Source organism: Sinocyclocheilus grahami, unplaced genomic scaffold (assembly GCF_001515645.1).
Source record: "Sinocyclocheilus grahami isolate Dianchi unplaced genomic scaffold, SAMN03320097.WGS_v1.1 scaffold1274.1, whole genome shotgun sequence".
Taxonomy (NCBI): domain Eukaryota; kingdom Metazoa; phylum Chordata; class Actinopteri; order Cypriniformes; family Cyprinidae; genus Sinocyclocheilus; species Sinocyclocheilus grahami.
This window is the reverse complement of record NW_015506453.1, coordinates 45,083-67,853: the sequence shown is the minus strand read 5'-3', so window position 1 is coordinate 67,853 and position 22,771 is coordinate 45,083. Positions and strand designations below refer to the sequence as shown.

Genomic DNA, 22,771 nt, shown 5'->3' with positions numbered 1-22,771 from the left:
TGTTAAACAACCTCAACACAACACTCTGTTTTATATCCCCATAGCACCCTTTTTTCTGAACCTGTCTTGGTTGAAGGGGCTGTTGCAACATTCCCCTTGAGCATAATCGTGTTGTGACGTGTGCGTAATGGCTCGATGTCCTCTGTGTTCTCTTAAGACATAACAAATCACTCCATTTGTACACCACAATCCATGGCTCCTCTGCTCATCTGTTCACTATATTCACTCCATCTTTTTGAAATTGTCAAAATCAGTGATATAGCATCTTCCTTAACCCTAGAAAATTGGCAATCCAATTTTCTCCCACATTTTTCACACGTCATAGACATTTCATCTCAATTAAAGGGGTCATATGATGCAATTTCAATTTTTCAATTCTTTATAAAAGTTAAGAGTCAGCCACACCTACCTAAAATGGCTCGTTCTAACACGCCCCCACATACCTACTTCACTATCTTGGAAGATTTGCATAACGGCGCACAAATGTTCACGCAAAGAAAGAAGGCGTAACTTTTATTCTCGCTGTAGTATTGTTGCCGCCGCTGCCATATAGTGAAGGCGCTGTGTTCTTCATTGTGAAAGCGAAACTTCTTTGTTTGGCCTTCCAAAAGAGGACGATATCGCTTCGTCATGCCTGGAGCTGATCCGTTCTGGTCGCTGAGGAAATACTTCAACTTCGCGCTGTCGATCGCCGGATCAGCTTTCACCATGGACGAAGAAAAGTCCAGCCCGGGGTCGTCACATGTGGTTGCCGCAGGCATCACAATATGGTAAGGGACGTAACATTTCCGTCACACGCTTGAGGAATTTGGCCAATCACAATGCACTGGATAGCTGGCCAATCAGAGCACACCTTGCTTTTCAGACCGATGAGCTTTGTAAAAATGTACGCGTTTCAGAAAGGCGGGGCATAGAGGAGAAACAATAATGTACAGTATGTGGAAAATAATGTTTTTTTAACCTTAAACCGCATAAACACGTTTCATTACACCAAATACGCCAAATAATGTTCTTTTTAGCAGCATCATATGACCCCTTTAAGATGTATTCGCTTGTATGAAATGCACTATTTTTTTGGTAGCTGTTGTTTATAGTTATAGTACAAATCTGCTTTACTTTATATTTATTTATTATTTATTGTGAGTATCAGTTTGTACTAAAGTATATCGTTTACTAAATATTATATATTTTACGATTGCAAATAAAATGTGACCGAATTGAAGACTTTTCAGTAAGGCATAAGGCTATTTGATATGTATTTGTTTAATAATCTAATGAGTTATAAATGTTTCCAGCAATAGTTTTGTAGTTCAGTTCTATTCGCTGTCTTCCCAGCATGCACTGGGGCATGAAAAATTAACATGACTTTACCTTTTGACTTTCAATTCAGTAATAGTTTAAGATAAGTTTAAGCGCGTATAATAAGCCATAAGCTATTTTTTTAAAGTTAATTAGATGACTACTTCAGCAATCGTATTACTTATTGATACAATTACTAATTGTTATTTTGAAATATGTATATGCACATGGTTCTTGGAATTCCAATTTACTTTTTTTACTTTTTTTCATATGATCTGTTTGCAGTTACTTATGTTTAGTGATTAATTTTGACACCCCATTTGACTGATAGTTACTCAATTGTACACATTATTAAGTATTTAATTAATAATATTGCATGTACGTATTCTGCCATAATTTTGAGCATGCCATTTTGCTGTACTGTAGCATGTGGTATTACAGTACTACTACAAAATATTCATCATTTTATTAATATTCACTTGCTTTTCATAATTATTTAAAATCATTACATTATTTATATATAATATATAAATAATTTTTTCATTGTAGTCTTTCCAAGCAGCATAATAATCCAAGCATTATTATGCAGAAATTCATCTTGCACATAGTAGATAAGAGATGTTTCTAACTCATTCTATCACAATTATCTTATTCCAAAAATAAGTTTTCTTGTGCAATTTCATGTAGAGACAGGAGCAAGCTTTCGAAATCCCTCTCACAGATTGCGGTTTACTTCCTGGCAGTGTTTATGTAGTTATTTATTTACTTCAGTTGAAATAAAAATACCCCACACAACCCCGGGTTTCTCGGGAGAGCTACGATCCCAGCTGATGATTTAGCAGCCTAAATAAGATTATACTATCCTTAGCCAGGGGTGAAAAACAGAAGTCTTCTGGAGGCATCTGATCTATCACACCATGTCTTCATAGCTTCTTCTGTCTTATGAATAAGGCCCGCGGTACTCAAATTACATTAGGCAGAGCTTAACACTGCGTCTGCGTCTGGATGAAGCACAGATTAGCATGCACTCCAGGATCAACCCTCAGGGCAGCCATGATGAAGAACTCTAGCCATGCCTTGACTGTGCAAACCAGTGCTCATTTCCATTGTATGGGATGAGATGGAATAAACCTTTGCCATGCAAAATAACAGACAGCAAAAAAAACACCCACAGTGATTAATTTTCATAATGAAAACTTTAATGACAAAGTGGAGGGGAGAGTCGTAGTAAACTCACCAAGACAGAAAGGACAGCACATCTGAAGTAAAACAGAAGAAAATGCATTTACATCGCAGCTTCTATTCGAGCACTAAATAGAGAGTGTGCATTCATTCACTTCAAGTGCTGTTTATTTCAGAGCATGGGGTGTAATTCTGAATATTTCTCTTTGAAATGCGTGGTTCATGCAGATTTCTTTAGTAATTTATGCCAAAATTAATACTTTGCATGCCTTTAAAGACATGCCTGAATATCTGATGTGCAGTGGTGGGTGGTTGAGAGAGTGCATTTGCATAGCAATGGTTGCTCTTCCATAAAGATAACAACTTTGAAAACCATGCTAAATACATTTGGAGTTAATAGTAGGTGGGTTGAGAGTTGAAGCTGCCCACAGATTGCCCTCAGGACAAATTATAATATAAACCTCACACACGCCGAATGTGTGTGTGTGTGTGTGTGTGTGTGTGTGTGTGTGTGTGTGTGTGTGTGTGTGTGTGTGTGTGTGAGAGTGTGAGTGTGTGCTTTTTTCAGACTAAGAAAATAGGAAGGTACATTTAATTTTTTATTATTTTTTTTGCTTGTTTATGCATAAAGAAATTGTTTGAATTAATTAATTCTGAAATTCACTTTGTAATTGCAACTTTTGATCAATTTAAAAGTATTTTTCAACAAAAGTATTAATTTCTTTCTTTTTTAACTATACTAGCTCCAAATTTTTTGAACAGTAGTGCACAGTGTATATTTATATTTTCATGCATTTTTATACAAGCCAAGTAATTTTGGCATCTCATACAAATTATCAGTTGTCATGAGAATATTTTTGGATTCAGTACAAGGTGTTACTGTACGTTTTTAAAGCTGTACATAATATGGCCCCAGAATATATTACGGACTTGATTCATATGACCTCTGGTAGACCTCAGACATCATTTATCTGCTTACTGCTCTCAGTTCCAAAAACTCGCCTGAAAAATAAAGGGGATCATGCATTTTTGGTTGCTGGCCCAAGACTGTGGAATACCTTTCCACCTGACATCAGATCTGCATCCTCAGTTGATATGTTTAAATCTCGCATGAAAACATACTTGTTCTCTATGGCTTTTAATTGTTGATTTTTGGAAGATGTAATTTTTTCTGTTTTTGTTTAATTTTATTTTCAGTGTGCTTGTATTGTTGTGTTGCTGTGCAGTCCTTTGGTCTACTTTGTAGTGGAAAGGGCTCTATAAATAAAGTAGACTTGAGACTTGAGACTTGAACTCTCCCTTTAAGTACTCAGTCTTATACCATTGTCTTTGTCCAATTTTCAAATACTTTTTTGCTTCAAAGTTTGTAATTTTTGGTTAATGGTAACCGAAATTTGCAACTCTTTAATGAAAAAAAATAATAATAATTCCCTAAGGGAATAATGAATGGAAAACATTCTTCCACAACCAAGGGTTGGTGAGAAAGTCACTGTTTTCTCGTGCATTGAATTGATTCATGACAAATATGACACTTAGGAACCAAAGCCTTATGAAACATAAACTTACCTAAAAACTGCCTTGTGAGAACTAGTATTTTTTATTTTTGTTTTTTATTAGTGTCCCTGGTCTTATATTGAACAGTTCATCAGTGCATGATATTATAAGGAAAAAATAATTGTTTTCACAATCTTCCATTTCCACGTGTAATTTTTCTTTTTTTACTGATGTAACCAAAGTGGGGGAAAACTGTATTATGCAATAATGTCGAAACCATATGTTCCATATTTTCACAATCCAATAAAATCAGTATTTCACTTGGTAATACGCCACATCACTCAAGATGAGTATGTTGTAAATGTCATTTCAAGTTGTCTTTTAAAAATTCTAACATATTACAGTATGCAACATTATTAGTATACTTCTTCTATTACAGACACAGTCATATCAGTCTGGACAAAATATCCCGAGTCTTTATTCACTGAGTTGCAGTTTTGTTCTGTAGATTAAGCTTGTGTTGCCTCACAATCTCTGAGAACAAAGAGAGGGCCAATGAGAGCAATCAGTGGCTCAGAAGCCTGTGTGACATGCAATTGTTTGGCTCTCATCCCAAATCGGCTTTTCCTTCCCTTTCAGCAAACCCACTCTAATACAGCCAAAAAGAGAGATACCAGCCTCTGTGCTCTCATTTCACACTCTTCCGCCCCTCCCCAGCCCTTTCTCTTCTTATTTATCTCACAGACTTTCTCTTCTTTTCCTCTATTTTTATTCCAGTAGCTCTCAGAACAGAACAGGAGGGCAAAAATAGTTGATCATTTATTCATGATGAATAATGCAATCCTAGGCCCCGGTTTCTGAATGGAGAATGCAATTGGGCTATTCATGGCATCCCTCGAAACCTAGAGGTGGGCGGTTTGTAGGCTGCTGTCCTGTGGACAGAGATGCAGGCGGGGATATTAGCCCTCTTGCATGCTGGGTTAATTAATGATTTGAGTAGCTATTTTGCATCAGGGAATGATATCATCTCGGAGATGCATAGAGAGTAACCTTGACAAAAGATGATCCGATGACTTTGCCATTGACAGATCAAGAAAAGCACCTTTGATTGACTAGCTTTTTGTGTTAAGGTGTCAACAACATGCAGTTTTGTTCTTCTTGCTTTCATTAAGTTCATGCAGGACGTATGAGGGGACTGCAGGTCTATTTATAGCCATGACACACTCAAATTTGAGATAAATATTTGATCTTGCTTACAAATGTAAAGGAAGTGATTTAAAAGAAATATGGAGCAATTGTCATCGGACATGTTTACGGCTTGCAATAAAGTTTTAGAATAGCATCAATGTCTTAATAGCTTCTATATGCTCATCGCATGAGCGCTTTAAAAGATTGTTCTACTGTCACAAGTATGAAATCACTGATTGGAAAATGGTTTAGCTACCATGTAATTGAGCTCTTAAATTCTGTTTCCACGTGCTGGTTATATAGCAAAGGACGTGGGATGGGGAGAGAGGGCCAGCCATGGGAAGTCACATGGGAGTGCATTACTTTCATACAGTCAGTAAATTAGATTGACCTTTCTCTGTGTGTGAAAATGTGAATTCTGTCATGCTGGTTTGCCAACAGGAGTCTCCACCTGCCCAATACGTGGGTCTCTGGAAGGACAAACATGATAGGCAAAAGAGCTAGGTCACGCTTATATGATGCAAATCATCTTGCTTTGAATATCTGTGAACTCGTTAAATTGATTGAATTTAGAGGCATGTGGAGAGAAGTGGTGACGTGGGGACATTTTCAATGTAGTTTTGCAACTTAACTGTTTTCTAAGATTTTACTCCATGGTGGAGCAAATTGTTCTCCTTTCTTTCTTTTCATTTCTTTCTTTCGTTTTCTTATACAATTGCACTGTGAAGGGGTCACAATATTTTCATATTGTTTTTTTCTGTATTGATTTATTTTTATGTATTGTGATTTATTTTATTTTTATTTTTGTATTTTATATGTGGTAGAGAGGTGGATGAGAACAGTGGATGGATAGATGGGTGAATAGATCGTTTTTACTGCCTTCTTGATATAAATGCAACCGTGGTGAGCTTTAGAGACGTCTTAAAAAAATCAGAAACATTATGAAATCTTACCAAGCCCAGACTTACAGTATATATATACAATCTTAAAGGGATAGTTCACCCAAAAATTTTAATTCTGTCATTAATGACTCACCCTCATGTTGTTCCAAACCCATAAGACCTTCATTTATCTTCGGAACACAAATTAAGATATGTTTTATGAAATCCAAGAACTTTATGACCCTGCAATGACAGCAATGGAACTGACACGTTCAAGGCCCAGAAAGGTATAAGGACATCGATAAAATAGTCCATGTGAATCTGAATAAGAAATTGTTGAATAAAGTCGTTATTTTTGTTTCCTTGAATGTGGTAGATGCGTTGCTGTCTTTGGAGGGTCAGAAAGCATAAATACCTTAATTTGTGCTCAGAAGTTGAACAAAGGTCTTACAGGTTTGGAATGGCATGAGGGAGAGTCATTAATGACAGAAAAAAAAAATTTCAACTATTCCTTTAATGTATTTTATTATTTTACTGTTCAGCATAAATTACCATAATTTAGTTTATGACAATTTCCAACCCCATTTTGCTGCCTGTAAAACCCCCATGTAAAGATTTTGCATTTGATGATACAAAGCTGTGCTGCATTAATTAGCGAGCGACAGGTTTGCTGTTGTGTTAAATAGTTTTTAATCTGCTTTATCCCTCATTAACAGCATTCATGGTGTAATGAACTACTTTCTCAGATCAATGACAATTTGATTCCTCCTGGTACAGTATATGACCCCTTTAACATGGATTTACAAAGAATTTGGGATTATATCCTTTATTCATTTGGCAGACACTTTTATCCAAATCATCTTACATTTCATCAGTACGCATGTTCCCTTGAAATCAAACCCACGATCATGGCATCAGTAGAGCTATAGGAACAAGACCTTAAGACAATACATCATTCCTCTTTGCACTTCACATCTCAGCAGTGTTAAACAACCTCAACACAACACTCTGTTTTATATCCCCATAGCACCCTTTTTTCTGAACCTGTCTTGGTTGAAGGGGCTGTTGCAACATTCCCCTTGAGCATAATCGTGTTGTGACGTGTGCGTAATGGCTCGATGTCCTCTGTGTTCTCTTAAGACATAACAAATCACTCCATTTGTACACCACAATCCATGGCTCCTCTGCTCATCTGTTCACTATATTCACTCCATCTTTTTGAAATTGTCAAAATCAGTGATATAGCATCTTCCTTAACCCTAGAAAATTGGCAATCCAATTTTCTCCCACATTTTTCACACGTCATAGACATTTCATCTCAATTAAAGGGGTCATATGATGCAATTTCAATTTTTCAATTCTTTATAAAAGTTAAGAGTCAGCCACACCTACCTAAAATGGCTCGTTCTAACACGCCCCCACATACCTACTTCACTATCTTGGAAGATTTGCATAACGGCGCACAAATGTTCACGCAAAGAAAGAAGGCGTAACTTTTATTCTCGCTGTAGTATTGTTGCCGCCGCTGCCATATAGTGAAGGCGCTGTGTGCTTCATTGTGAAAGCGAAACTACTTTGTTTGGCCTTCCAAAAGAGGACGATATCGCTTCGTCATGCCTGGAGCTGATCCGTTCTGGTCGCTGAGGAAATACTTCAACTTCGCGCTGTCGATCGCCGGATCAGCTTTCACCATGGACGAAGCAAAGTCCAGCCCGGGGTCGCCACATGTGGTTGCCGCAGGCGTCACAATATGGTAAGGGACGTAACATTTCCGTCACACGCTTGAGGAATTTGGCCAATCACAATGCACTGGATAGCTGGCCAATCAGAGCACACCTTGCTTTTCAGACCGATGAGCTTTGTAAAAATTTACGCGTTTCAGAAAGGCGGGGCATAGAGGAGAAACAATAATGTACAGTATGTGGAAAATAATGTTTTTTTAACCTTAAACCGCATAAACACGTTTCATTACACCAAATACACCAAATAATGTTCTTTTTAGCAGCATCATATGACCCCTTTAAGATGTATTCGCTTGTATGAAATGCACTATTTTTTTGGTAGCTGTTGTTTATAGTTATAGTACAAATCTGCTTTACTTTATATTTATTTATTATTTATTGTGAGTATCAGTTTGTACTAAAGTATATCGTTTACTAAATATTATATATTTTACGATTGCAAATAAAATGTGACCGAATTGAAGACTTTTCAGTAAGGCATAAGGCTATTTGATATGTATTTGTTTAATAATCTAATGAGTTATAAATGTTTCCAGCAATAGTTTTGTAGTTCAGTTCTATTCGCTGTCTTCCCAGCATGCACTGGGGCATGAAAAATTAACATGACTTTACCTTTTGACTTTCAATTCAGTAATAGTTTAAGATAAGTTTAAGCGCGTATAATAAGCCATAAGCTATTTTTTTAAAGTTAATTAGATGACTACTTCAGCAATCGTATTACTTATTGATACAATTACTAATTGTTATTTTGAAATATGTATATGCACATGGTTCTTGGAATTCCAATTTACTTTTTTTACTTTTTTTCATATGATCTGTTTGCAGTTACTTATGTTTAGTGATTAATTTTGACACCCCATTTGACTGATAGTTACTCAATTGTACACATTATTAAGTATTTAATTAATAATATTGCATGTACGTATTCTGCCATAATTTTGAGCATGCCATTTTGCTGTACTGTAGCATGTGGTATTACAGTACTACTACAAAATATTCATCATTTTATTAATATTCACTTGCTTTTCATAATTATTTAAAATCATTACATTATTTATATATAATATATAAATAATTTTTTCATTGTAGTCTTTCCAAGCAGCATAATAATCCAAGCATTATTATGCAGAAATTCATCTTGCACATAGTAGATAAGAGATGTTTCTAACTCATTCTATCACAATTATCTTATTCCAAAAATAAGTTTTCTTGTGCAATTTCATGTAGAGACAGGAGCAAGCTTTCGAAATCCCTCTCACAGATTGCGGTTTACTTCCTGGCAGTGTTTATGTAGTTATTTATTTACTTCAGTTGAAATAAAAATACCCCACACAACCCCGGGTTTCTCGGGAGAGCTACGATCCCAGCTGATGATTTAGCAGCCTAAATAAGATTATACTATCCTTAGCCAGGGGTGAAAAACAGAAGTCTTCTGGAGGCATCTGATCTATCACACCATGTCTTCATAGCTTCTTCTGTCTTATGAATAAGGCCCGCGGTACTCAAATTACATTAGGCAGAGCTTAACACTGCGTCTGCGTCTGGATGAAGCACAGATTAGCATGCACTCCAGGATCAACCCTCAGGGCAGCCATGATGAAGAACTCTAGCCATGCCTTGACTGTGCAAACCAGTGCTCATTTCCATTGTATGGGATGAGATGGAATAAACCTTTGCCATGCAAAATAACAGACAGCAAAAAAAACACCCACAGTGATTAATTTTCATAATGAAAACTTTAATGACAAAGTGGAGGGGAGAGTCGTAGTAAACTCACCAAGACAGAAAGGACAGCACATCTGAAGTAAAACAGAAGAAAATGCATTTACATCGCAGCTTCTATTCGAGCACTAAATAGAGAGTGTGCATTCATTCACTTCAAGTGCTGTTTATTTCAGAGCATGGGGTGTAATTCTGAATATTTCTCTTTGAAATGCGTGGTTCATGCAGATTTCTTTAGTAATTTATGCCAAAATTAATACTTTGCATGCCTTTAAAGACATGCCTGAATATCTGATGTGCAGTGGTGGGTGGTTGAGAGAGTGCATTTGCATAGCAATGGTTGCTCTTCCATAAAGATAACAACTTTGAAAACCATGCTAAATACATTTGGAGTTAATAGTAGGTGGGTTAAGCTGCCAAGCTGCCCACAGATTGCCCTCAGGACAAATTATAATATAAACCTCACACACGCCGAATGTGTGTGTGTGTGTGTGTGTGAGAGTGTGAGTGTGTGCTTTTTTCAGACTAAGAAAATAGGAAGGTACATTTAATTTTTTATTATTTTTTTTGCTTGTTTATGCATAAAGAAATTGTTTGAATTAATTAATTCTGAAATTCACTTTGTAATTGCAACTTTTGATCAATTTAAAAGTATTTTTCAACAAAAGTATTAATTTCTTTCTTTTTTAACTATACTAGCTCCAAATTTTTTGAACAGTATTGCACAGTGTATATTTATATTTTCATGCATTTTTATACAAGCCAAGTAATTTTGGCATCTCATACAAATTTTCAGTTGTCATGAGAATATTTTTAAATATAAATTTTTGGATGAATTATTGCTTTAACACCGCAGTGCTTTGCTTTACTGTCATTCTGTTAATTTACTGTCAATGTTTTAATGAAGATGTTTTCAGGTGCGTCAAGTGATTGGTGGCAGAATATGCTGTATTTATCTAGGTCAAGGCAAGGGTTCGATGAAAGTGTTACATCGCTTTCTATTGTCTTTTCATTCGCTGTCTTCATTTGCATTACAGAGTTACGACTGCCTCTGTCTGCCCGGCTGGGAGGGGGAGTTCTGTCAGTGGGAGACCGATGAATGTTCATCAAACCCCTCTAAAAACAACGCCACCTGCACAGACCTCCTCAATGCTTACAGGTGGGTTGCAAAAACACAGCTTGACGGAGCAAAGAAAATCTGGATGAATGGACAGGCTAGAGATAGGTCACATGGTCAACTAGTTTTTCCAACAATCTATCTCGATTAATGAGGTAGTCCAGTTTATGTAGGTATTACATGGGGTATTTTTTTAATTTATAGAATCACTAAAAATTGATTTCTTTGCATTTCCTGCTAATGTTATCTCGAAATTAACCATTTCTTGAAACCCCCTATTATAGCCTATTCTATTCTAGACAATGCATTAAGATGAATCACTTTGTTGTTTTTATCATTTGTATGTTACTTTGGTCACATTTTATTTTAAGGTCCAATTCTCGCTAATAACAAGCCATGACTTGTGCCTCAATAGACTCTTAATTTGCTGCTTATTAATATTTAGTAGGGTAGTTGTTAAGTTTAGGTATTGGGTAGGATTAGGGATGTAGAATATGGTCATGCAAAATATGTTCTTAATAAGTACTAATAAACAGCCAATATGTTAACAATAGGCATGCTAATAAGCAACTAGTTAATAGTGAGAATTGGTCCTGACTCCCTATACTAAAGTGTTACAGCTATTTTGGATAAAAGTAAAAGAATAAAGGTAATGTGAATGTAAATTCATCATAGAAGTTGTGTCTCTAGGGTTTTTCACATTGCTATATTAATACATTTTACTGTACCATAGTTTAAGAATGACCCTTGGCTGAAAATTTTAAGTGTAAAAAATTCATTTAAATGCATGAATTTAGAGTTTTGAGGCTTTTAGGCTCTGTGTTTTAGCTTTGAGATCATGTAAATGTTCATGTATATACACTTTTAGCAGAGATATGCATTTAAAATGTGCAGTCTTTTCATACATCAAATATAGTGTATTGTTCTGTTTTTTAAGACGGTATGTCAAATTAACAGGCGTTCAAAATGTAAAAGAATGTTCTACATTCTGATTCATATACATCCTAACCGGATCAGTTTAATATCAACTAGTTGATTTTAAAAATGCTGTCAGCTGAACCCCTTAGACATAGAATATTTACTTTAAAAAAATATTTCAGTAATTTAATGGCAATGAATTCAAGTATGTTTTAACTCTAATTATAAAAATAAAGACAGTGGCGTTATAAATTACAATTGTACTGAAGAATTTATTATTAATATTTGATCATCACAGGGCTTTACAGTGCGACTGAAAACTACTGCGTGTGACTATGAACATTTTTCGTTTATGAATGAACGGGGTTTTTTAAACGAATCTAGTGAGTCAGGGATTCATGATTACCCATTCATAAAGTCACTTGATTCATTCCTGAATGAATTAGCCGTTTGAGCGAATCAATTGAATGAATGATTCAGTGATAAAATCAGTGACTTGCCGCCACCTGCTGGCAGTTTTAGTTTCATTTTTAAAGTATCTTTTCAGTTATTTAAATCATTTAATATTTCTATATTCAAAATTGTATATTTAAAACATGAATCTCATCATAAATTTATGGATTTAATTGCACTCATGCCACCTCTGAGCCTCATTAAATGTCTGAAAGTACACCAAGCCACTTTTGTGTTCTTTTGTGCCACCTCTACAAATCAATTTTGATATTACTGATTTCATTTGATTGGTAACTTATGTTTCTTATTCTACTTGTTCTTATTCTGTCATTTTAATTACACATTTTTAAAAAGCTTATAAAATAAAAAAAAAATTAAGAATTTGACAAAAGATGACGTACTTTTAATAAAGTTAGAGGAGTCAAATATCATCTCGTAATGGGAAGGCCACTTTTTGATAACATTTTGGATTATTGATTAGAAGGTGCTCCTAAAATTTTGAACGTGCGCCTACATTTTTTAAGTGCTCCTAAAAAGAAAAGTATGTGTAGAGCCCTGCATCATATAATGAAATGAGCTGCATCGAACTATAGAGCTGTTTAATTAAACTGCAGTCTTTTATTTGATTATTGCACTAAGCTATATTGCGATTATCTTCCAGTCACATTTTTATTTTTATTTTTATTTTACATTCAATATAATTAATTATTAGCTTTTCATCAATTCACGAACCTCCAGGGTTACATAAACCCCCATTTAGCAAACCCTGGACTATGTATGAAGAAAGCAGCATTAGGTTTAGCCACCTATTCTCTCGTCACAAAGAGCAGACTGCACTTTCAAAAAACGTGTGAGATAATGAATTGCAGATGGCAGGTAAAACAAATGAATCAATCAATGCAGCACAGCAGGAGGAGGTTTCTCTCAATCGGTGACTCTCTTGAGAGAAAAGCTCCTGCTTCTGTTTCACCTAATGTGCCCTCTTGCTAAGGGCAGCGAAGGGAGGAAAGAGAGTGAAGGGGGGAAGAAAATAGACTGAAAGGAGAGAGCGAGAGAATAGAGGATGGGTTTAAGACAGGGATTGGCAGCACAGCTGTAAGATCACTGCCACCAAGTGGAATGCAGATACCTCCGGCACTCTCTGGGATTCACTCTGGTAAATATAATCCAAGCTCACTGCTCTAACCTCCCAGTGTCCTACTTCCAGCTGTCTGGGATTTAATGCTTCTCAGACCAATAGTGCAATTAACCTTTAAATCCCCTCAGCTGTCCAGAAATCTCCCAACACTGATTCAGTTTTGACTACGAATGACAAAATAAAAAATTTGTTTTCAGTTTGTGTAGCTTTTTTGAGATTTGGGGCTATAGCATTGCTGGTGTAGTTCTAAAAGTTGACTATACCAATATACAGATTTCATTTTTGTGACGTAAACTAAAACTTATTTGATATGCTCTGGCCCAACTTCCTGTTTCGACAGGAAATGCATCAAATAGACTAAAAAAAAAAGTGCACATCAAGCTCTTTTAAAGTGGCCTTTGAAACTGAAACAGGATGAACTTGACATTTAAGTTGTTTTCTTATATATTGTGTAATAATGTACTGTATCTCATGGGTTTTGACTACGAATGACAAAATAAAAAATTTGTTTTCAGTTTGTGTAGCTTTTTTGAGATTTGGGGCTATAGCATTGCTGGTGTAGTTCTAAAAGTTGACTATACCAATATACAGATTTCATTTTTGTGACGTAAACTAAAACTTATTTGATATGCTCTGGCCCAACTTCCTGTTTCGACAGGAAATGCATCAAATAGACAAAAAAAAAAAGTGCACATCAAGCTCTTTTAAAGTGGCCTTTGAAACTGAAACAGGATGAACTTGACATTTAAGTTGTTTTCTTATATATTGTGTAATAATGTACTGTATCTCATGAGCTGCCGTGTTTTGATTGTGAGAATGATGGAAGATTATAAAAATGTGCCCACTATGATTTTCATTTGCATTTCTACCATATAATTATGACTCATTGCTCATTTTCTTTTAATAACACCTGTAGGAATATCATGTCTGGCCTCTTTAAAATAGCTATTGTGTGTGTGGGTTTTTTTCCCCCTGAAATTAAGTATAAGGTTTAATTTTTAAGAATTTAGTTCATGGCACACAATGTAATCCTGGTCTAAAATGAACAAAAAGGGATTTTCAGAGACGTATGACATTCATTAGTGAAAAGCACCACAGGGCTAAGCCAAATCGGAGTCTGCCCTCTGGGGGAATTTGCTTTTATGCTACAAGGTCACTGTGTGCCAGGAGTGTCAGTCGGTCTGTACGTGAATGAATATTTTAATAGTACAAAATCATTTTCCTCAGTAATTTCACACAATGGAATTCCAAAGGATTTCAAGACACTATTCTTGCCTGAGTTATGTCTTAAAGGGATAGTTTGCCCAAAAATGAAAAATGTCATAATTTACTTGCTCTCATGTTGTTCCAAACCCGTACGACTTTGTCTTCCATGAAACAGAAAAGGTATTTTTTCAAGAATATCCTTGCTGATCTTTTCCATATTAAAATAACAAAAAGTTAAATAAAGATCAAATTGTAAGTTGGGCTGTGAAGTTCCAAAATAGAAAACAGTTATTTAATTTAGAATATTATTTCATAATATGATTGTTTTTACTATCATTTTGAGCAAATGAATACAGCCTTGGTGAGCATAAGAGACTTCTTTCAAAAACACAAAAACAAATATTTCCTTTTGAATGGTTTAGTGCATATGGCGTATTTTATGATTCTCTTTTATGGTGCATTTTTGTGATTTTTTTTAGAACTTAACACACTTTGGTCAATGTTCATGTTTGTTATACGGAAAAGAGCAGCCAGAATATAAAAAAATCATACAAGCTTGAAATTACATGAGCAAACGATGAACTCTCTTATCTGAAAAATACTTATTTTGCCTTATAGGTGCATGTGTCCTCGTGGCTGGACAGGCCTAGATTGTGGAGAGGATGTGAAGGAATGTTCTTCCTCTCCCTGCCTGAACGGAGCACATTGTGTGGAGTCTGACATCCCAGGGGAGTTCTCCTGCACCTGCTCGCCCTTCTTTACAGACTTACTACCCCTGCGACCTGCGGCATAACTCGTGCCTGTACAACTCTACCTGCCGTGCCAAGTCAGATGGAACCGCCCACTGTGTTTGCCCAGCCGGTGAGATATAGCAACCCAACTGCATCCTACCTACTTACTCACCCACCTGCTGGGTGAGATCTGTCATTCATAGGGCTTTATGTTTACACTTCTGTAGCTTGTTTTGATTCATTTGCCTTCCATTGAGTTAGTTATTCGGGTAAAATCATACATTTCCTAATTTTCCTACATCTTTGCTAGGTGCTTATTTTAGTCCTCATTAAATGGGTTCCCATGGAAAACCTGCAAATATTTTTTATTTGCGACTTCTACTGATGGAAAAGTCATGTTTATAAGTGTTCATTTGTGTAGTTAATAGGGGTGTCCCCGACTAAGCATTTACATAGTCGAATCGGAATTTTCTAATCTTGCCGATAGTCGACTGATAGTCGAATCATATGTTTTGGGGGCAGGGGGAAGAATACATTACCAAGAGTCAAGTCATACGTTCAACAGTCATAATTACTGACGTTAACACACAGGGAAAAAAACGGACGCTTCACATAAAAAATAGTTAACAGTAAACATCAGCGAAACCCGAAGAATTCACAACATTTTTATAATAGTGCTCTCATTATAATGTTACGTATATGACAGTAGTTATTGTTCTGCATTTTTGTTTTGAGCTGCACGCGCTGAAGATGACCAGTAGAATGAAGCATTTGATAGCAGGTTTTTAATCAATGGGATTTAACTCATCATTTATCTCATATAGTATACGGTTTATTATAATAGTGTTCTCATTATAATGTTATGTATATGACAGTCCCTCGTGCTGAAGAGATAATCACCGTAGTACAATGAAGAGCTTTACTGCAGCGCAACTCAACCAAACGCATCTTATACGAGATAAATAATATATACACGATATATATAAACAGGCTGAAATGTTTTGAAATCACTTGTATCCTACTTTATGGAAAAAATCCAGTCTTTCACTCTGCCTGTGTCAATTTGAGTCTTGTTAAAGTTTTAAATCCCTGCCGCCAAGATGCTTTATTTCTTTCTCTCTCTCTCTCTCTCTCTCTCTCTCGCTCTCTCTCACTATCTCTTTCTCTCTCTCTCGTTCTACACACACTCTGACTCACAGCCGTTCTCAGCCCACACTTCATATCTTAGTACATGGGTTGCCTGGCAGATACACTGTGTATTATTGCACAACCCGTGGATTGAAACCCAGCCAGCTTTCCCACAAAAATGACTTATACCCCAAAGCTGCTGTATTTTGCCCTTTATTGTAGTCTTTCTTCTATCTTTTGCAGACTTGTTCATCAAAAAATTCTGACATAGTTTGCTCACCTTCATGTCGCTCTAAACCTGTAAGCTGTTTTTCTTCTGTAAAGCACAAAAGGAGAAATTCTTCACTTACCTGTTTTGTAAAGGTGAGCTTATAGTGACCACGTCCAGTCCAAATAGGACAAAAAAATGCATTATATTGTATTATATTATATTATATTATTGTTCAAAGTTTTGGGGTTAGTAATTTTTTTAAAGAAATTAATACTTTTATTTAACAAGGATGCATTATTTTCACAAAAGTATTACACAGTTTTCAAACATATTAACATAAAGTAACATTTCAACGATATTACCTGTTTCAAACATTGATGTTGATGATAATAATAAAATTGTTATAACGTATATAGGTTAACTATATATAAAATACTAAAAATATTTTAAATTGTAATATTTCAATATGACATAAATTAACATAACAAATTGCTCTTTTTACTGTGTTTTTGATGTACAAAAAAAAACCTAAATAAATAAATAAAATAACCAAGCCAAAACTTTTTAATAATATTTCTTTCCAGATTTCTGAAGCCATATGATATCTTAATGGGAAGAAATAACAGAAATGTAAGTTTATATTCAACAATATTCTTTCCTCTGTAGCAAACATTTACTCTCACATATACAACTATGGCTTTAAATAAATAAATAATATTTAGTTTAACAGAGAATGACATCTGGAGAGCTGCAGCGGTGGAGAAGGTTTATAGTGAATAACCAGAAATGTAAGTCCTTACCTCACTCAAAGGTATTGTATGCATTCAAGGGATTTGGAATACAGCATGCACAGGTCATATAACAGTTATTTTTGTTTAAGTGTATTGTTAAAAATCTCTTATTTTTGTACCACAAAAAAAAAAAACAGCGAACTGGTTGGGAACATCACGATGGTGAGCAAATTTTTGTTTTTCATTTTTTTTCATTTTTATGTAAACGGCCCTTTAAATGAGACTTTTTTCATACTCTAAAGCAGCAGAGTCCGAAAGGTTTACAGAATGTTATAAAACCCACTTCTCACTGAATCTCCCGCAGCATTCATACAGCAGTGTTATTCTTATGACCTGTTGGTAAATTCAACACTGTGTCCTTGCTTTGATCTATTCTTATTTACAGCTTAAAATGCATTACTCTTGAACTAGTCTTGTTGGTTGACATGAGTATGTGACGCGGTAATGAGCCAAGGCCCCAGCTGAGGCAGGGAGATAGGAGACGACAGGAAACAGCACATATCTTTCCACTTTCATGCAACATTTATTTGGATGCAGGCGCTGAGCCACAAGATCACACCCTGCCTCTTGTTCGGCTGAGCAGGCACAAACCTTTTGTGTTTACACAGCATCTTGCTTTTAAATAGTTGTACAGCAAGAGCAGGACCGGCTGGCAGTAACACCCCTCACCTGAGTGCACATGGCTGTGAATGATGAGAGAAAGTACAGCAAGTCACTAAGCAGTCAGAACAGCTTGCATGAGTGATGTTGTGATGATGAGGGACATGAGAAGAGACACATTAGGTTTGCTTTAGTATGTTTTGATTCCTGTCCCTTCTCATTTCAAAGGCTCACATTACCCCTGCTGACATGCACAGTACCAATCAAAAGTTTGGAGACATCTAGACTCACCAGACATGTTTGTTCAAAATATGTATACTGTTTCACATTTCGGGTCCATTCATATACAAAGAGAATTTGTAAAAGATTCAACAGTCTTAATATTTGTCAAATAAAACCATATTCAGCAACTTCTTCCAGCTGAGTGGATGTGAGTTCTTATTACAGTGTTATTTAATTTTTTGTTACCCTTATTATTACCCATTTTTCCCTCTAGTTTGCCGTTTATTCTGCCTGTTTTATTTTATTTTAATAATTTAATTTAATTTGATTCATTTTTTTTTTAATTTAAAATTACAGATTTAAAATTTCTTATTTACTTACGTTGATAAAATGTAACATTTGCATATACTGAATTCTAATTAGTCTTTTTATTGGGATTTGGTATTTTCTTATTTTATTTTATTTTATTTTAAAATTTAATTTAATTGTGTTTTTTATTTCATTTTATTTTTAAATTTAAGATTACAGACTTAAAATCTTCTATTTACTTTGTTAAAACGTGAATTGGTATAGACTTTCTTAGATTTTATTCTATTTTTATTTTTATTTTATTTGGAAATGTAAGATTACAATTTAGGGAGATAAAAGATTTAACCTCACTTTGATCAAATGTAAAATTTGCTTACAGAAGATTAGTCTTCTTTTTGTGATCGATACTTTCTTGGATCTTACAGTGTTCATTTTATTTGTTTTTTAAATCATTTTTAATAAGGTGTTTTTTTTTTGTTTTTTTTTTCCTTTGGAAATGTAAGGTTATTTGTTTTTATTTTTTCAAGACTTTTGGCTAGTACTGTTCCTGTTCACAAATGGCATTTAAAACTGTAAAGTTGCCTTTCTTTCCCATTTTGTTTCTTGATTAAGTGGGCCTCCAGAGAGCATGATCATGCCCTGCACACCCTGTATACACTATATACAGCATGGTAATCGTTCCTTCTCTGTGCATCAATTCAATTTGCAGTTGGTGGTAAAGCTTTTGGGCAAACTCTCAGAGGCATCCCACGTTCAAAACAAAAGCTTTTCATTTTCTGGCATGTTTCTTGCTTCCCTTTTTTGTTCCCTCTTTTCATTTCATCCCTCCCTACACAGCATTTTGCACTCCTGTCTGCATTCAATTGAGATTGTATCCCATTCTAACCAGTCCGTAAACGGCTTCCCTCTGCAGTTGGCCTTATCTTTTCTACTGCATGATTGTATCTCTGCACCTATATTGCAATGCATTGCAAAAAGTATGTGCGTCTGTACACATGTGGTTGCAAGTACATCCTTTTGTTATTTTTCTCTTTGTGTGACAAGGTAATTTCAATAGGAAGTGGTCTCTGTTATCAGCGTGAATGTGGCGAAGTGAAATTCTGTGTAGAATGAAATAGAAGTTATGACTTCATTCTTCATAATTGGATGGCAGCATTGAATTGATCAGTTGTCCTGAACAACCTCAGACACTCAAAGAGACTACAGGTTGTTCATCACATAGGAAATGTGAGTAACAGACAGTCTGTATACCAAACAATGACATTCAGTACAGAAATGACTCTATCAGTACGAGCACTGAAGTCATTAAGGATGGTCTCATCTTATTGACCTTGGTGCAACAATGGCACTGTGTGCCTTTCACGGGTGCATTACATTAAAGCTGTGTGAAACGATAGCTTTATGCTTAATAAACATTAGAATAGCTGAAAGCTGGGGTTTCTAAAGAATCTGCAGCCCGGGAAGGTGGATATCTGCAAGAATTGGTTATTTGTAAGAGTGAATTTATGTAATAGATTCCTTCCTGGAGAGCATTATCCTGCTGTATATATGGCTGCTATGAATCATGTATGTTAAGTAAGCATGCTACATGTAGGACACCAGTGCAAAAGGTCTGGGAATTTGGTATCCATTATTGAGAAAGCTAGACCTGAGAAATGGCACTGAATGAATCACCTTTTTCTGTGATTCCATTTCCATTTCGCTCTGTTCCAAACCTAGTGAGACGCCTACTTAGGCAACATTTAATAGCATCACGTCAACGGAAATAGTGGTCAAAAAGGTTGGCAACTTAATTATATTGTCTCCTAAGACGCCTTCTTTTAGCCATTGCATGTATCTTTCAAAGGAAAGACAATCCCACAACACAGTGCAGTGCAAAAAAAAAGCAATGGTGAATAATGGGACTTTTTATATAATATTTGTGTGTACTGTATATTATTATGCTTTTTAGAGCATTTTAGTGTTAGCTTAGCAACATGCAAATGTGAAACTTTACATTCTCAGAAAAAAATGTGCAATAATTGTACTTTTATAGGTTCAACAGCTTGTCAATGGGACAGTTTGTATCTCTATTTACCCCTTAATGGTTGATAGTAGCAGCTTTAGATAAAATTTAACTACTCTAAGGGGGCCGTTTACACATTCCACTGTACTACTTTTCCATTGATGATTCCAACAAGCAATCACGTCTATGTTTGGATGTCCATATGTACATAAACATCACTGATCCTCACTAACTTCACCAAAACATCGTTCTTTGGTGAGCATCTGTTATAAAACACTCACAGTACATCAGTTTTGAAAGCTACATGAAAATACTGAATTTTGTTCATATAGAAATACAATGTTATAGTGATCAGTGTGCCAAGAGCACACATACGCGGTTTGTTTGTGCATCAATAATAACAAACCCACCTGCGCCTAAGGTACGACTCCTGCACGTCACTGTATTGTTTTTACCTTGATTACAATCATCATCCATCAAAACTTTACAAGTGTGACAGTGGTTTGCTTTATCCAACTAAAAGCTGTACACTAGTATGATGTTTTGTAAGGTGTTTTGAGCTGCCATTCAGTCAGTATTTCACACAGCGCAATGAGGCATGGCTTGGGCTTCTCCAGAACAATCACAGATTACATACGAGAGTTCAAGTAAGTTCAAATTTAATTTAAAAAATTGCATTTTTTTTTTCCGTTCCACTGCCTGTCTTGAAAACAAAACACAGTCTTTAAAGGTACTGCCCCAATGACAAGTGGATTTTGCACTTTCTTCTTTTGCTAATTTTTTTCTGACAGTGTATTAAAATCAATTTTAAATCGAGAGTGATTTGGTGTTTAGTGCTATTTGTGTAACACGGGGAGTTCATTGAAAGATTTTCCAAATGTGTCACTTATGAGGTTCCATTTCAGTTAGCATGCTGCCTTAGAATAGACGCTTACTAGGTTTTAGAACAGAGCTATTGAACTAGTCCAGTCTCAAATTCACAGCTAATCGTTCAATTCAATTCAATTCAAGTTTATTTGTATAGCGCTTTTCACGATACAAATCGTTGCAAAGCAACTTTACAGCAAATTAAGTTTCTACAATATTTAGTGGTAGCTTATCAGTGGTGACTGTCAATTAATGTACATATGGCAGAAATGTACGGAAAAATCCATTAAAGACGTAATCAATCAGACGATGAACACTATTAACAGCAATTATTATATGATGCAATCAAACTTATAGCAAAATGTGGTAGTTCTGTATGTTGTTTCAGGGTTGGCATCATCTGAGGTCCTCTGAGGGGTTGCATCATCTCTTCTCAGGTGTTCTGGATCCAGACTGAAGCTTGTGTAAATCCTAGTCATCCCTTGGCAAAAACAAAGAAACAAATAGAGACATAATTAGCGTAGCTGCTGTTCCAACCAAGCAAATTTGTTCAAAATTATAGGCTAAGGAAACAAATATAACGGCACCTTACAAAGAACTTTTTCACTTGTCATTGCTTTCCCAGGCCAGGAGCCTATTTCAGACCAGTGAACAATGCAGAAGGTTAAGTAGAGTTTCTTTAAGTCAAACACATTTATCTTTTAATTAGATTCAGATAAATAAATTGTGTGTGTGTGTGTGTGTGTGTGTGTTTGTTTGTGTATGTTTCATCACAATTAGCCTTTGAGCTGGAATCTCTCACTTTGTGCATCCTGCTTTGTGTACGTTCACTGGTTATTCAAAATATTTAGCTTTGGCCATATTTTGCTCATGTCTTTCAGATTGATGATCATGGGCCAAGGCTAATTACCAGTATGCTGTTGCTTTAAGACTGCATTCATAAATCTTAGTTATTTATAAAGATTGTTAATAATAGAAATGACTGTAGTTCACCTTGATAAATTCATCAAGCTAGTTAATGACTCTTGTTTAAAGGTCCCATGAAATGCTTAGAAACACGCAGTGTTACTCTGTGTTGACGTCATTTTAACTGAAACAGGGAGACAGGGCGGGACATATCAAGCAGCCCCACCCCTTTTTAAAATAGCCAATAGCGTTCGTTTATATCACAGCTTGGTCTAGAGCCGTTCAGAGCCGTTGAGCTCCGTAAAGCCGCATTTGACAGGGTATACCAGCCACAATCTCATCCATATTGCTTTAAAATATAGCATTCTGTGTAGAATTCAAATAGCTCTGATACATTTTGTGGTCTGCGCCGACTCGCGCATGTGATCCGCTCCGTGCTATCGTGTCTCTGGACCGGAGCAGAGTGTGTGCGGTGGTTAGCGTGACACAGTGCCATAACCAGACTTCTTTTTTTCCTCAATGGAAAGCATATTTACACTGTTGGAATCGTTCCCTGTCCCCTATATAGTGCACTACGTGCCATTCACTGTACAGAAAATACTAATTCTGTGGACAAGTGACCGATTTCAGCCGCGGCTTCAGCGTCTATTTTATAGTGTAG

General features: G+C 35.8%; 1 pseudogene; it reads left to right on the top strand.

The window, feature by feature from the left end:
- Window positions 1-22,771, top strand: part of LOC107568694 (neurogenic locus notch homolog protein 2-like) — a 147,890-nt pseudogene that overhangs the window by 91,039 nt on the left and 34,080 nt on the right.